At 40.7% G+C, this 11,862-nt stretch overlaps 1 long non-coding RNA gene across 1 annotated transcript; it reads right to left on the minus strand.

The window, feature by feature from the left end:
- Nucleotides 1–7,965: 7,965 nt before the first annotated feature.
- Nucleotides 7,966–10,879, minus strand: LOC125941944 (uncharacterized). The gene is made up of 2 exons (XR_007464692.1): nucleotides 10,710–10,879; nucleotides 7,966–8,136 (listed from the first exon to the last, which is right to left on the minus strand). It is a non-coding gene; the product is annotated as an uncharacterized LOC125941944 (long non-coding RNA).
- Between the last annotated feature and the right edge of the window lie 983 nt (nucleotides 10,880–11,862).

Below are 11,862 nucleotides of genomic sequence, written 5' to 3' on the forward strand. Positions count from 1 at the left end.
ACATTTACGAAAAACACATTGCAACTGAAAGTTGCAAAGCATGCGCTGAAATAACTGAAATAGCTAGATTTAATAGACCAATAAACAGAAACTGCAAATTCCCAACATTTCTAAATACTTTTCCTCACACTACCCTCATAGAGGTGGCTTCCCTTAATTGCTCACACCTCTGCCTTACTTCTATAATTCCCTGCTCTCGCTGCTTTGCCCATGCTGACTGGCACCTTGCACAAAGGTTAGGGCAAAAGCAGCTTGTGTTGTGAGGCAAGCTGTCCACGTCTGGTAGCCACATGTCAGTTTATCATAGTAAATGAAAGGGAAGCCATGAGGGTAAGTCATAGAGAAGACGGATACCTAGGTTCAATGATAAACTAAAACGCCAAAATGGAACTATTAGGCAGTCCAGAGGATCAGCAAAACTGACATAGATTGAAAAAACTGGAAAGATGCATCATGGTGTATATTTATGTTATACAGGTCCCAGCCAAGTTGAAAGATTTTTACTTTCTAATAAACTTATAAGACAATACATGACCAGCAATACTGTATAGGGAACTGAAACAATTTTAATAAAGTCATCTAGAAGTCAGGACAGAGAAGGGACTGAAGTGAGGATGCTAAAGTGGATGAAGTGGAAGCAGAATGGGAAGATACGTCTTAAAAATGACATCCAACACACGCATAAAGGTGGCAAAGATTGGACTCAATGTTCAAGAAGAAGTTGAATATGACAATTTATTAGAATACATACATGAGAGGGCAGCTAGTCTAAACACGTCTAGTCTGCTAGTCTAAACATTAACAGTTGAGCAGAAAATGATTAAGCATGGGTGCAGGCTCATGTAGAATTCCGTATGGTATGCACGATGTGAGAGTTGAATCTCATAAAGAACCGTGGCCTTACACGCCTCAAATATAAAATGATGTGGGCTAAGATGAGTGTATAATCAAGGATAGCATCAAGAGGGGGCCTCCTCCAAAAAAGAGAACAAGAGGGAGAGCGATTTTCGACGTAACAGATACAAGTCATACGTATCACAATTAACTCCAACATGTCTCGGGGAAGACACAAACTGAATCTGCCAATGGTGTAGGCAAAATGGTATGTGTGTGTATATATATATATATATATATATATATATATATACACACGTACATACATACATGCATACATACATACATACATGCATATATATATTCCGGTGTGATAGGCGTAAAGTACTATATTTTTTTCATACTGTGTTACCCTTTGAACTTGGGCCATTGCTGTTTTAATATAGCAGTTGCCAACTGGCAGATAAAACGTAAATCTGCGAAACTAAGTCTACGACTGGAATATAATAATATAGCCATTTGCTGCTTGTAATTAATAACCACCTCTTTCTTTTTGCACGCAAATAGTACGCTGATATTCCCGAAAGAGCATCATACAGTAGCTTATTTGTGTTTGTTAAATAGGGCACAAAAATGCTTTACTCAAATCTGCATACTATATTTGTTTGTATGATTGATTAGTTGGTGAACTTGTCAATGAGGACTTTATATTTACGGTTGCAGCAAGATACTGGCAATGTTACATGACTGAAATGTTGCGATCTCACTCAGTATGTACATGGCCCCTTCATACATGACTGACGGCGCACTGTCAATAAATGTGTCGAAGTCAGATAATTTTATTCCATGGAGCTGGATAATCTCTTTAAAGGATGCAGAGAAGACAGGAATACCCTTTGTTGCATTGTTTAGGGATCGAGTCCTTGTTTAATACGGAGTGATAAAATTTTGGCCTGATGTACAGTCAGTATAATGCCACATTTTTTCATAAAAGATTTACATTACTGGCCCAAACCACACGAACAAGTTAATTACTAGCTGCAGGCATAACAAGAATTAAGGAAAAACTGCTACTTCACCATAGCTGACACAACACAGCATTGAACATGTGCGGAAAAGTGCCTTTGTGTGGTCCCTCTAGTAAAGCTGTCATGTGTATAGCAGTACTCTGCAGCCTGATTGAATGAACTGCAGTAACACTGGGTAAACAGCATCCATTGACCCGAGCTCAGTTTCTGTATTTGTTTTTTTCTTGCCGCTATATTGGACAGAATTGACAAAAAGAATTTGCACCCACAAATGATGTGGGCACCATGACTCAAGGAGCTGTACAACAAGATATATATACACATTCAAATATTCATTAAATTAAATTTTCTGTTCTCTACAAGGGTGGCAATGTAGGCTTGTTGGTGATCATCGTCTGCGTTTCGTTTCTTCTCGTATCCTTGTTTTCACTGCGCTACACTACATGCCACTCGATACTCTAGCTGTCACATTCATGAGCACTGGAAACCTAGTATCAACTAACGTTTTGCCTGATTTACGATAATTAAAAAGCAAAATATGTGTATAGTAGGTCTAATTGAATTCTGGTGATTTTAGCATCATTGACGTATATAGCTTTTAAGAATGTTTAATTATTTCTCCCATGAAGGCAGAGTGCATGCTCAACTGCTACAATTAGTGCGAATGTAGGCAAAAAAGACATACTTTTGGCTCTGGCATACATTTTATAGTATGTTGCATGATCTAATCAAGTTGTTTCGATTTAACGAAGTTCTTGATTTAATAAAATTATAAAACCTCAGATATATACCAAAAAATTCATTTACTAGCCTTACTGTACTTTATAACCAAAGTATCCAATCAAAGCAGCTACAGCTGCTTGATTGAGTATATATTATATATATATATATATATATATATATATATATATATATATATATATATATATATATATATATATATATATACACACACACCATTTTGCCTACACCATTGGCAGATTCAGTTTGTGTCTTTCCCGAGACATGTTGGAGTTAATTGTGATACGTATGACTTGTATCTGTTACGTCGAAAATCGCTCTCCCTCTTGTTCTCTTTTTTGGAGGAGGCCCCCTCTTGATGCTATCCTTGATTATACACTCATCTTAGCCCAAATCATTTTATATTTGAGGCGTGTAAGGCCACGGTTCTTTATGAGATTCAACTCTCACATCGTGCATACCATACGGAATTCTAAATGAGCCTGCACCCATGCTTAATCATTTTCTGCTCAACTGTTAATGTTTAGACTAGCAGACTAGACGTGTTTAGGCTAGCTGCCCTCTCATGTATGTATTCTAATAAATTGTCATATTCAACTTCTTCTTGAACATTGAGTCCAATCTTTGCCACCTTTATGCGTGTGTTGGATGTCATTTTTTAAGACGTATCTTCACATTCTGCTTCCACTTCATCCACTTTAGCATCCTCACTTCAGTCCCTTCTCTGTCCTGACTTCTAGATGACTTTATTAAAATTGTTTCAGTTCCCTATACAGTATTGCTGGTCATGTATTGTCTTATAAGTTTATTAGAAAGTAAAAATCTTTCAACTTGGCTGGGACCTGTATAACATAAATATACACCATGATGCATCTTTCCAGTTTTTCCAATCTATGTCAGTTTTGCTGATCCTCTGGACTGCCTAATAGTTCCATTTTGGCGTTTTAGTTTATCATTGAACCTAGGTATCCGTCTTCTCTATGACTTACCCTCATGGCTTCCCTTTCATTTACTATGATAAACTGACATGTGGCTACCAGACGTGGACAGCTTGCCTCACAACACAAGCTGCTTTTGCCCTAACCTTTGTGCAAGGTGCCAGTCAGCATGGGCAAAGCAGCGAGAGCAGGGAATTATAGAAGTAAGGCAGAGGTGTGAGCAATTAAGGGAAGCCACCTCTATGAGGGTAGTGTGAGGAAAAGTATTTAGAAATGTTGGGAATTTGCAGTTTCTGTTTATTGGTCTATTAAATCTAGCTATTTCAGTTATTTCAGCGCATGCTTTGCAACTTTCAGTTGCAATGTGTTTTTCGTAAATGTTGCCACACTCAATACTAGAAGTTTGAGAACCTATATTTCTGACTCATTTGGTTCATTCATACCTACAAGCAGTAATTTTCGCATTTTACATCAGCTATTGAATGCAATGCCCACAGTGGCGCACCGACGGGGGGGGGGGGTCCGGTAGTTGTAACGCCCCCCTGTGGCCAAGTTACCCCCCCCCCCCCCGACGCGTCCAGCCCCACCAGTCCAACGTGTACCTTTAGTGCTCTGTTCACATTGTCATTACAATTCAGGCGGTGGCTTGTCCGTCGAATTTTCCTGATTAACAAAAACACTCTATCATTGTCTTGTCTTTATTCACACTTAATTACATCCACACTTAATTTACATTGAGTAAAATGCTGATGGAATACAGATCGTCATCATCCTTGGTGTAATTATAATTATAATTATTAGGCATTTTATTGGCTGTTGGATTCCTTTAGCTAAAGCAAGGCAAGTGTTTGCTCTCCCCCCCCCCCCTAAAAATTCAACCCCCCACCCCCTGGCAGAGATTCTGGGTGCGCCACTGAGCCCAGATGTGTTCTCAGTCTGCTTCGGTAGGAGTATAGTTACTAACACAGTGAATGATCATGAATCGGTGTGTTTTTAGAAAGTGCCTTAAATATGCAGCTGTGCATAATGCTATACTCTCTTCTAGCACTGGTTTCTTGACATGTGACTTCAAAAAATGAAGTCATCTACATGACCTATTACGAGACAGAATTGTCTAAGTTATTCAAAGGAAAAATCAACCTGGTGAAAGCTTCTTGAATGTTGCTGAGCAACACATACAAGTTAGGGAATGCTTTGGAAAGCCTGTGAGCTGGCTTTAATTCAAGTTGCATGCCTCAATGAAATATTGCATTGAGAATTATTTTATGCCGGTAAGTGCACACATATTTGTGTTTATTTCTGATGTTCTTCTTCGTTAATTACTTTCTTGGTTCAGTGCATATATTTATAAAGCAAGAGATACTGGCTTGTTTTTTCTTTGCATTAGCAAATTACAATATTCGTTTAACAGCACACCTAACATAAATGAGCACACTAAACGTTGATTGGCAAGCAAAACATGTACTTGTCTTTTGAATATCCCAGCTTATGTTTTAGTGTGTGCAGTTCGAACACGATTCTTGAGAAGCACTACTTGACTGTTACAAGTATGTGATGTACAATTACTCAGCACAGCCGACAGATCCAAACTATTGCAGACTGGTACTTACCACACAATGCAAATCTAATCATGCCTCAGGATTTTTTTTTATTTGCTTGGGTTGCCACACGGCATAACTGTCAGTATGCCTCAGGATTGTAGAGGTGGATGCCGAGTACATATTAAGGAGGGGGGGGGGGGGCTTTGGCATGAACACTGGTAAAGGAAGTATTATTTGTAGGGGTGGAAGAATATTTGAAGTTTTGGATATGAATCGAACGTTACATGCTAACTATTCGTATTCTAAAATAATCAACTATTCAGCATTTTTGATTAAATAAAACTAGCCAAATACTTCGCAGTAACCGACTGTTAAAGTTGTTACTGTTCACCATCTGCTAACAAAGTATCCCAAATTATCACAAGTGAAACAACAAAAGTTTTCGAAGCAATGCAGAAACAGAATTGGTAATGCAAACTGTGTTTTTGATTTCATGATGGAAGGCTACATGACAACCCCTGATTTTTGATTATAGCCTATCATTTATTTTTATTGACAGTCTGAGCATGTAAATTTTTTATAACCGGTGATTTTTTTCTTGCAACCTGTCCTTTTACATGTCTTTACAGCAAAATAGTCCTTCTGCAGCTTTTGTCTTCCGTTTTTTTTTCTGCCACAACCATTTATTTAGTACTTTTTTACAGCTAGTCATACAGCAGCTATTTATTCTTAGAACTCTTGTTTGCCACCAGGCTCTAAAGATCTTGAGAGGTGTTTGTGCAGTTTTTTAAATCACAATTAGTGAACTTGTGTTTAAAAGTAATCCTAATCTTCCCTGATAGTTAGCAGTATTTTTCTTTTTTTTGTAGTCAGTACAAGCACGGTGCTTAATTATATCAAGATAAATAAGCCTGCTGTAAATGTATTCATCTGTATTCGACTATTCGACACTTACTATTCCCATTAGAAAAAATTTACATTTGCCAACCTCTAATTATTTGCATTGAAGTAGTGAAGAGTTTGACGAAGGCTCGTCTGGTCTGGTCGAAAGAGGCATGGTAAGTAGTTTAAACACAAATCATGAAAATGAAAAATTAGAGATGGTTCAACTGGAGCTTTGTTCACAATCATGGCTCTCAGGTAGGAGCTAAAACATTTATAACATTTTTTTTGTGGTTGGCATTCGATTTTCAATTGATTATTATAATTAATTGCATTCATCTAGTCCTAAAGAAGAGGCAATGTATTTGGAGTACTACTCTGAATTTAGTTTCTATTGCCAAGTTTTTTTTTATGTAACTTTATTCACCACACAGGTACAACTGATACATATTCATTCCTTCAAGGACGTCACCACTAGTGGAGGGTGTTATTCTGCGCTTGCACAATTATTTTCAGAGATTTCCAGCAAATATGTAGTCCTCATAAACAGTACCTAAATAATTTTAGCCTATGTGGTTATTCATTAACCATGTTAATGGATAGTTACCTTCCGGTTAACCTCCCTGCCTTTCGCATCTCATTTATCTCTCTCTCTCTCTCATGTAGTCTTCATCAACTACCGACATGACGCGGCCTTGGCAAACTTGTGAGCTCACAAATTTGAGCATGCAGTAACCCCCCTCCATATTTGTCTTGATAAAGGCTTCTCCTTTGGTGCTACTCTGGATCTGCCCTGTTTCCTGTGATTACCACCATGGGCTTCAAGGCAGACAACCTCAGGAAAACGTTTCATGCACAAACGTGGCTCTTTCCCACTTTTGCTGATAAAGACGGATATTGAAAGCAAGGGTGCCATACCAGGCATGTTGGTCACAGACAGAAATGCGGGGAGGGGGGGGGTGTTCTGAAAGTATTCATCTAGTGGACACATCCATTTCATCTGTTGCTGAAACGTTGATTGACTGGGGCACCTGTCTCCCTCTCACGTGTGCCCCAGCCCAGCCAATCAGAACTTAAGCAGCAGTTGAAATGGTTATGTCCATTTGGTTGACACTTGCAGAATACACCCCCTGTGCTCTGTCCTATCTTTCTGCCCTTCCCCATGTAATTTACTCAGTAAACTACTTGTTCATATGTTGGTTACCTTAATCAATGTTCAAATAGCTCAACGTTTAAATAGGTATGTACAAGTAAGGCACTATAAACCCAAGCAGTTAGGTTGGTGATTGCCACCATACAGACTCAACCAATGGCTTCACTGTAGCTTTCCATGGTAACTTTACTGCACTTTGAACGTAGAGAAGGTGGAATATAAAAATAGACTAGCATTTCTCTAATGTGCATCACCCCCTCCACTTTGTGTTGTTACAATCAGTATATTCAACCCAAACGAAGTCCCAACAAAAAGGAATTGTGACACTAATTTCATTTCACTGCCTCATTTTTAGAGGTGTAGCAAGATTCTTTAATTGCATTACTCGGGTTTCAGCTATCAAGGCCTTATGGCACGTTTGGACGTTACCTTAACTGAGTAAACGGCACAGATTGCATAATTTCTCAATACATTTGCACAGCTTCCTTCACCTTTAGTTTTGAATTAAAGCCAGCATTTCTCTTGTGACCATCTTTAAAGAGCTTGCAGTAATTTATACCTAACATAAAAGATGGGTGCGTTGTAGTGCTAGCATGCTGTCCTAGAGTATATTGTTGTATGGAAAATGTGCCGACACACAAGCCCGACAAATGCCACATCAAGCATTGGTGTTTGCTACTCCACCTGGTGTTTCAATTTTACAAAATGTGCACATTTTACCTGTGCACCAGTAAAAAGGGTCCAAAGCTCTTCCTGAAAACTTTCACAAGCACTTATCACAATCAATTCCCCATATAAGTGGTTTTGCTGAAGAGAACACAGGGATACAAGCATAATTAGACACTGAGGAATGTGGTAGGAACACTTTATTTTCAGCACACATGTTTTTTTTTGATGAACTGCTTCTATACTGGTGAAATCTGTGCTTTTAATAAAAGTACACCATGCTGCTTCACCACTCCATGCCAACTGCAAGTATCCTGTACCAGGAAGTCAAACCAAGACGTGGGATGTTCAGTCTGTCAAAAATAAAAACGAGTTTGAAACGTTGACGTGTGAAAAGTAAAGCACACTCAAGAAAAACAGCACAAGAACAAATCCAACGAATCAGAATTACATTTGAGAGCAAACATATAGTTTCTATGGCACAGTGAAGGAACCTTATTCCTCCGACTTTTTTTTTTGTTGTTGTTGTTGTGAGAAAAGATGAAAGTGGACGTGTTCTATCCCATTTTGTGTATCTTTCACCTTTTCACACACAAAAAGATGTCTTAACGTGCCCAACTGTCTTTGCATATCCATTTCTCTGCTCTCACACCATAATACCTACAGTTAAACGTTGTAGTAATGCTTAGCTTGAATGAACCAACACCAACTATGAGCACTGTGCTACTAAACATGGCAATGTAAGTCAAGTTCAAGCACAGCACATTCATGTGCTATATACGTGTGCTCTTGATTGTAGGTAAGATAAATAAAAGGAAGGCATGTTAATAAGAATGGTCCTTGATGTGCTATGCAGAAGTGCTCTCCTATTTGGACAGAAGTTAAGCGCAACCGCAATGAACAAGAAGACAACTTATACAGCATTTCAAATCTAGGGACTCAATGTGCTGGAGATTTTTCTGAATTCATGGTAAAAAATCTAGATGCTAAAGACGACACATATATAAACAGGTCTCTGCTCAAACTGGTAATGCCATGTGTAGCTTAGTTTTACAAAATGTGCCCTACCACTGGTCTCCCAAGCTGAGGCTGCAGTCCAGTTGCAACTGCAAATCACTCAATTATGTCTAGGGCACACTTGAGCAAAATGCAGACAAAAATTACTGCACCACTGAGAATGTACCAGAGGCTTCAACAAAGCAGCTGACAGCCTGCATGGACTGGAGCAAGAGAAGCGCATTTTGGGTCTAGGTGTGCACAGCTTGCAGTTGCTCCATGGACGCTATTTAATATATTTACATATTTCACTTACTTGTTGGTTTCAGACAAGAAATATAATGTATTTTGTATCCTTTCCACTGTTAAATACTCAAACCCAGGATACCACAGGTCTGTTTCTGGCATCTGATTTCTTCTCAGAAAACTACCCCTCTAAAAAAATTTCACAGGTACTTAACCCCAACCTCTCTTGAGTAGAGCCTGGTTTTTTAACATGACAAGGTCACTAATTACACAGTGACTCCTTGCAATGTGATGTACGTAAGCACTTTAAAAGGAAAGGAAAATTTAATAGCAGTATGACAGGTACACAACAAAGCAAAGTGCCTGTTTTCACCCACGTATTCAATGTTTGCTTGTCTACTGGCGTTTAGCCTACAAAAATGCAACAGGCGAAGCTGACTGCACTGTTTAAATCAGGGGACAGAAATGACATGTCAAATTATCGGCCGGTGTCAGTGCTCCCTGTCATTTCAAAAGGCTTAGAGAATGTTATCTGTAAAAGAGTTGTGTCATCACCAATAGCCAACAAAAGTTGTCGAAACGTCATCCTGGCGCAAAAATGAGCTTTGTTGAGACTAGAACGTTGAGACTGGTAGGGTTCGTCGCTGGCTGAAACCCTACACTCCCGATTCGCGTGACCCCTACCCACTATCGGTATGCTTCACCGCAATACACAAACTGCGGTGATATAACAGTGGTCGAACAGGCTGGTGCAAACGTTTCGACAAGAGAGCTTGCCTTAACCAGCTTTTCTTGGCAGTTTTCATATATGTGAGTACACCTGCCAATGCACTTATTACGCTCCTGGGCGCGCGTAATGTGATGGGCGAAGGCGAGTGCGCGCGTACATAGTTAAGGAACATATACATGTCCCGTGATAGCGGCCCCTTTTCACTTTTGGTATGCTTCACTGCAATAATTTTTGGGTAAGCTTCATCGCGTAACACGTCTACTGCGGCGAAGCTGACTTTAGAAAGCCGATTCATTCAACGCATCTTACGAGGCAGGTCCGCTTATCACGCTTGGCAACGTTTGAACACCACACTTACTACATTAATTTCTTTAGTTATTTTAATTGTATTGTCACCGTGATCCTGCAGCCCGCAGTAGCAGGCTGATACTGCGTCATAATCGTTCCAACTGCATCAGGACAGCGTGTAGCTGGTAAGCGTGCATGCAACAGGTACGGCGGCATTGGCTGTTGTTGGGAAACTTCCGAGACGCTCTTTCGCGCAGTAATGCCATTTGTCTTATTAAAAAGAATGCAGGTGGTGATTAAATGAAATGCAGCAAAGCTGTAGAAAAGCAGTAGCAAAGCTGTTCGACCATCTCGCGCAAAAACGCGATTCAACACGATCTGGCGGAACAGCTCACCATGCCAGGATTTTCTTGCGTCCTCGTTTTTTCACGCATCATTCACTGAACCACACTACTGGATGGTTCTGTACACGTACTAACGATCCTGACGGAGGATCAGCTTTATAGCTTTATATGGGATGCCACGGCCCATTCCACGGGCCGGCTGCAATTTGACGCGGCCACGAGGCAAAATATGCGCGCAAGATAACTGACGGCAACACATCAAGCAGCTGACAGCCCCAACCTTTTATTACATGCATATAGAGTGGAAAAATGGATTACTTACTCTGTAAGAAGGCACGGAATACGGACCGCTTCACAACGCGACCGGCCCCGAAAAACAGCCGCCATGAAAATAAACGGACGTGACATCATTGGTTATAGCGGACGTGACGTCATGGGTCGCACCAAACGTTTTGGGCACCTTTTGTTTGCTGCGACCGGGTCGCAGGAATGCCGGCCATTTTATTAACTTAATACGATACTGAGGCTGTGACCGCTTTTCGACTCTGTCACTCGCCTGAACTTGTGCGGTGGTTCGTGCCGCGCGCGCTTTGTTGGAAGCATTTTTCTTTTGTTTTTGGACATTATGACGCAAGTTTTAGTGAAATCGCTCTATGATGATAAGTGGGATGTTTATCCGTTGAAGACGTTTGCTGACGCCGCTACTGGTCTTCGGGTGATGTTCGAGCCTGGCAGTTTTGATGAGTTGCGCGGCAGAATTCATGATGGAAGGAAGGCGAACAAAGCCGCAGCCTGACTTCTGCACACAGGTAAGTGATTTCGTTTTCTTGAGCACATAGCCGCGTTTTTTTTTTTCACTTGGACGATCGTCAGATGTTAAGCACACCGTTCACTTTCTGCAGGCAAACCGCATGCCCTGGAGCGAAAGCGCGCGAAGCTAGCGCTTGCTGCCGCCGCTGCTTCGATTGAAATGTTCGTAATATTATCTACTAATTTGCTATCGCAATCGATGCTTCGCCTTTGGAGCGACACTGCGATATTAAAAAAATATTCTTAATCCGTAGTGGCTCATCGTATACCTTAAGGCTAGTGTGCACATTTTCTCGCGTAGTCGTTAACTGCGCCTCTATTTGCGTTGTGGCTAATGTCGCGGTGTGCTGCAAAATATATTTCGCCTTTTCGGTATGTGCGGAGAACAGCCTACCGATAACTCCTGCATCGGCGCGATGATTACACGGATACACATCGTAAATGAACAGAGGCGTGGTGGCGACGTCGGCAAAGCCGCCGACGGGCTTGCCTTATCACACATCGCCACCCCAACCGCAGTAAGCATATTTATCAAACGTGACGTGTTGCCGTTTAAGGCGTACTGCACGCTTTTAATAGGCGATAACTCAAGCGTGCCGCCGTTCTCTGTTACCTCTTGGAGCTGGGCCGACTCGAATGTGCGTTGCTTGCAGAAACGAAAGGAA

This window comes from Dermacentor silvarum, unplaced genomic scaffold, assembly GCF_013339745.2.
Source record: "Dermacentor silvarum isolate Dsil-2018 unplaced genomic scaffold, BIME_Dsil_1.4 Seq672, whole genome shotgun sequence".
Taxonomy (NCBI): Eukaryota; Metazoa; Arthropoda; class Arachnida; order Ixodida; family Ixodidae; genus Dermacentor; species Dermacentor silvarum.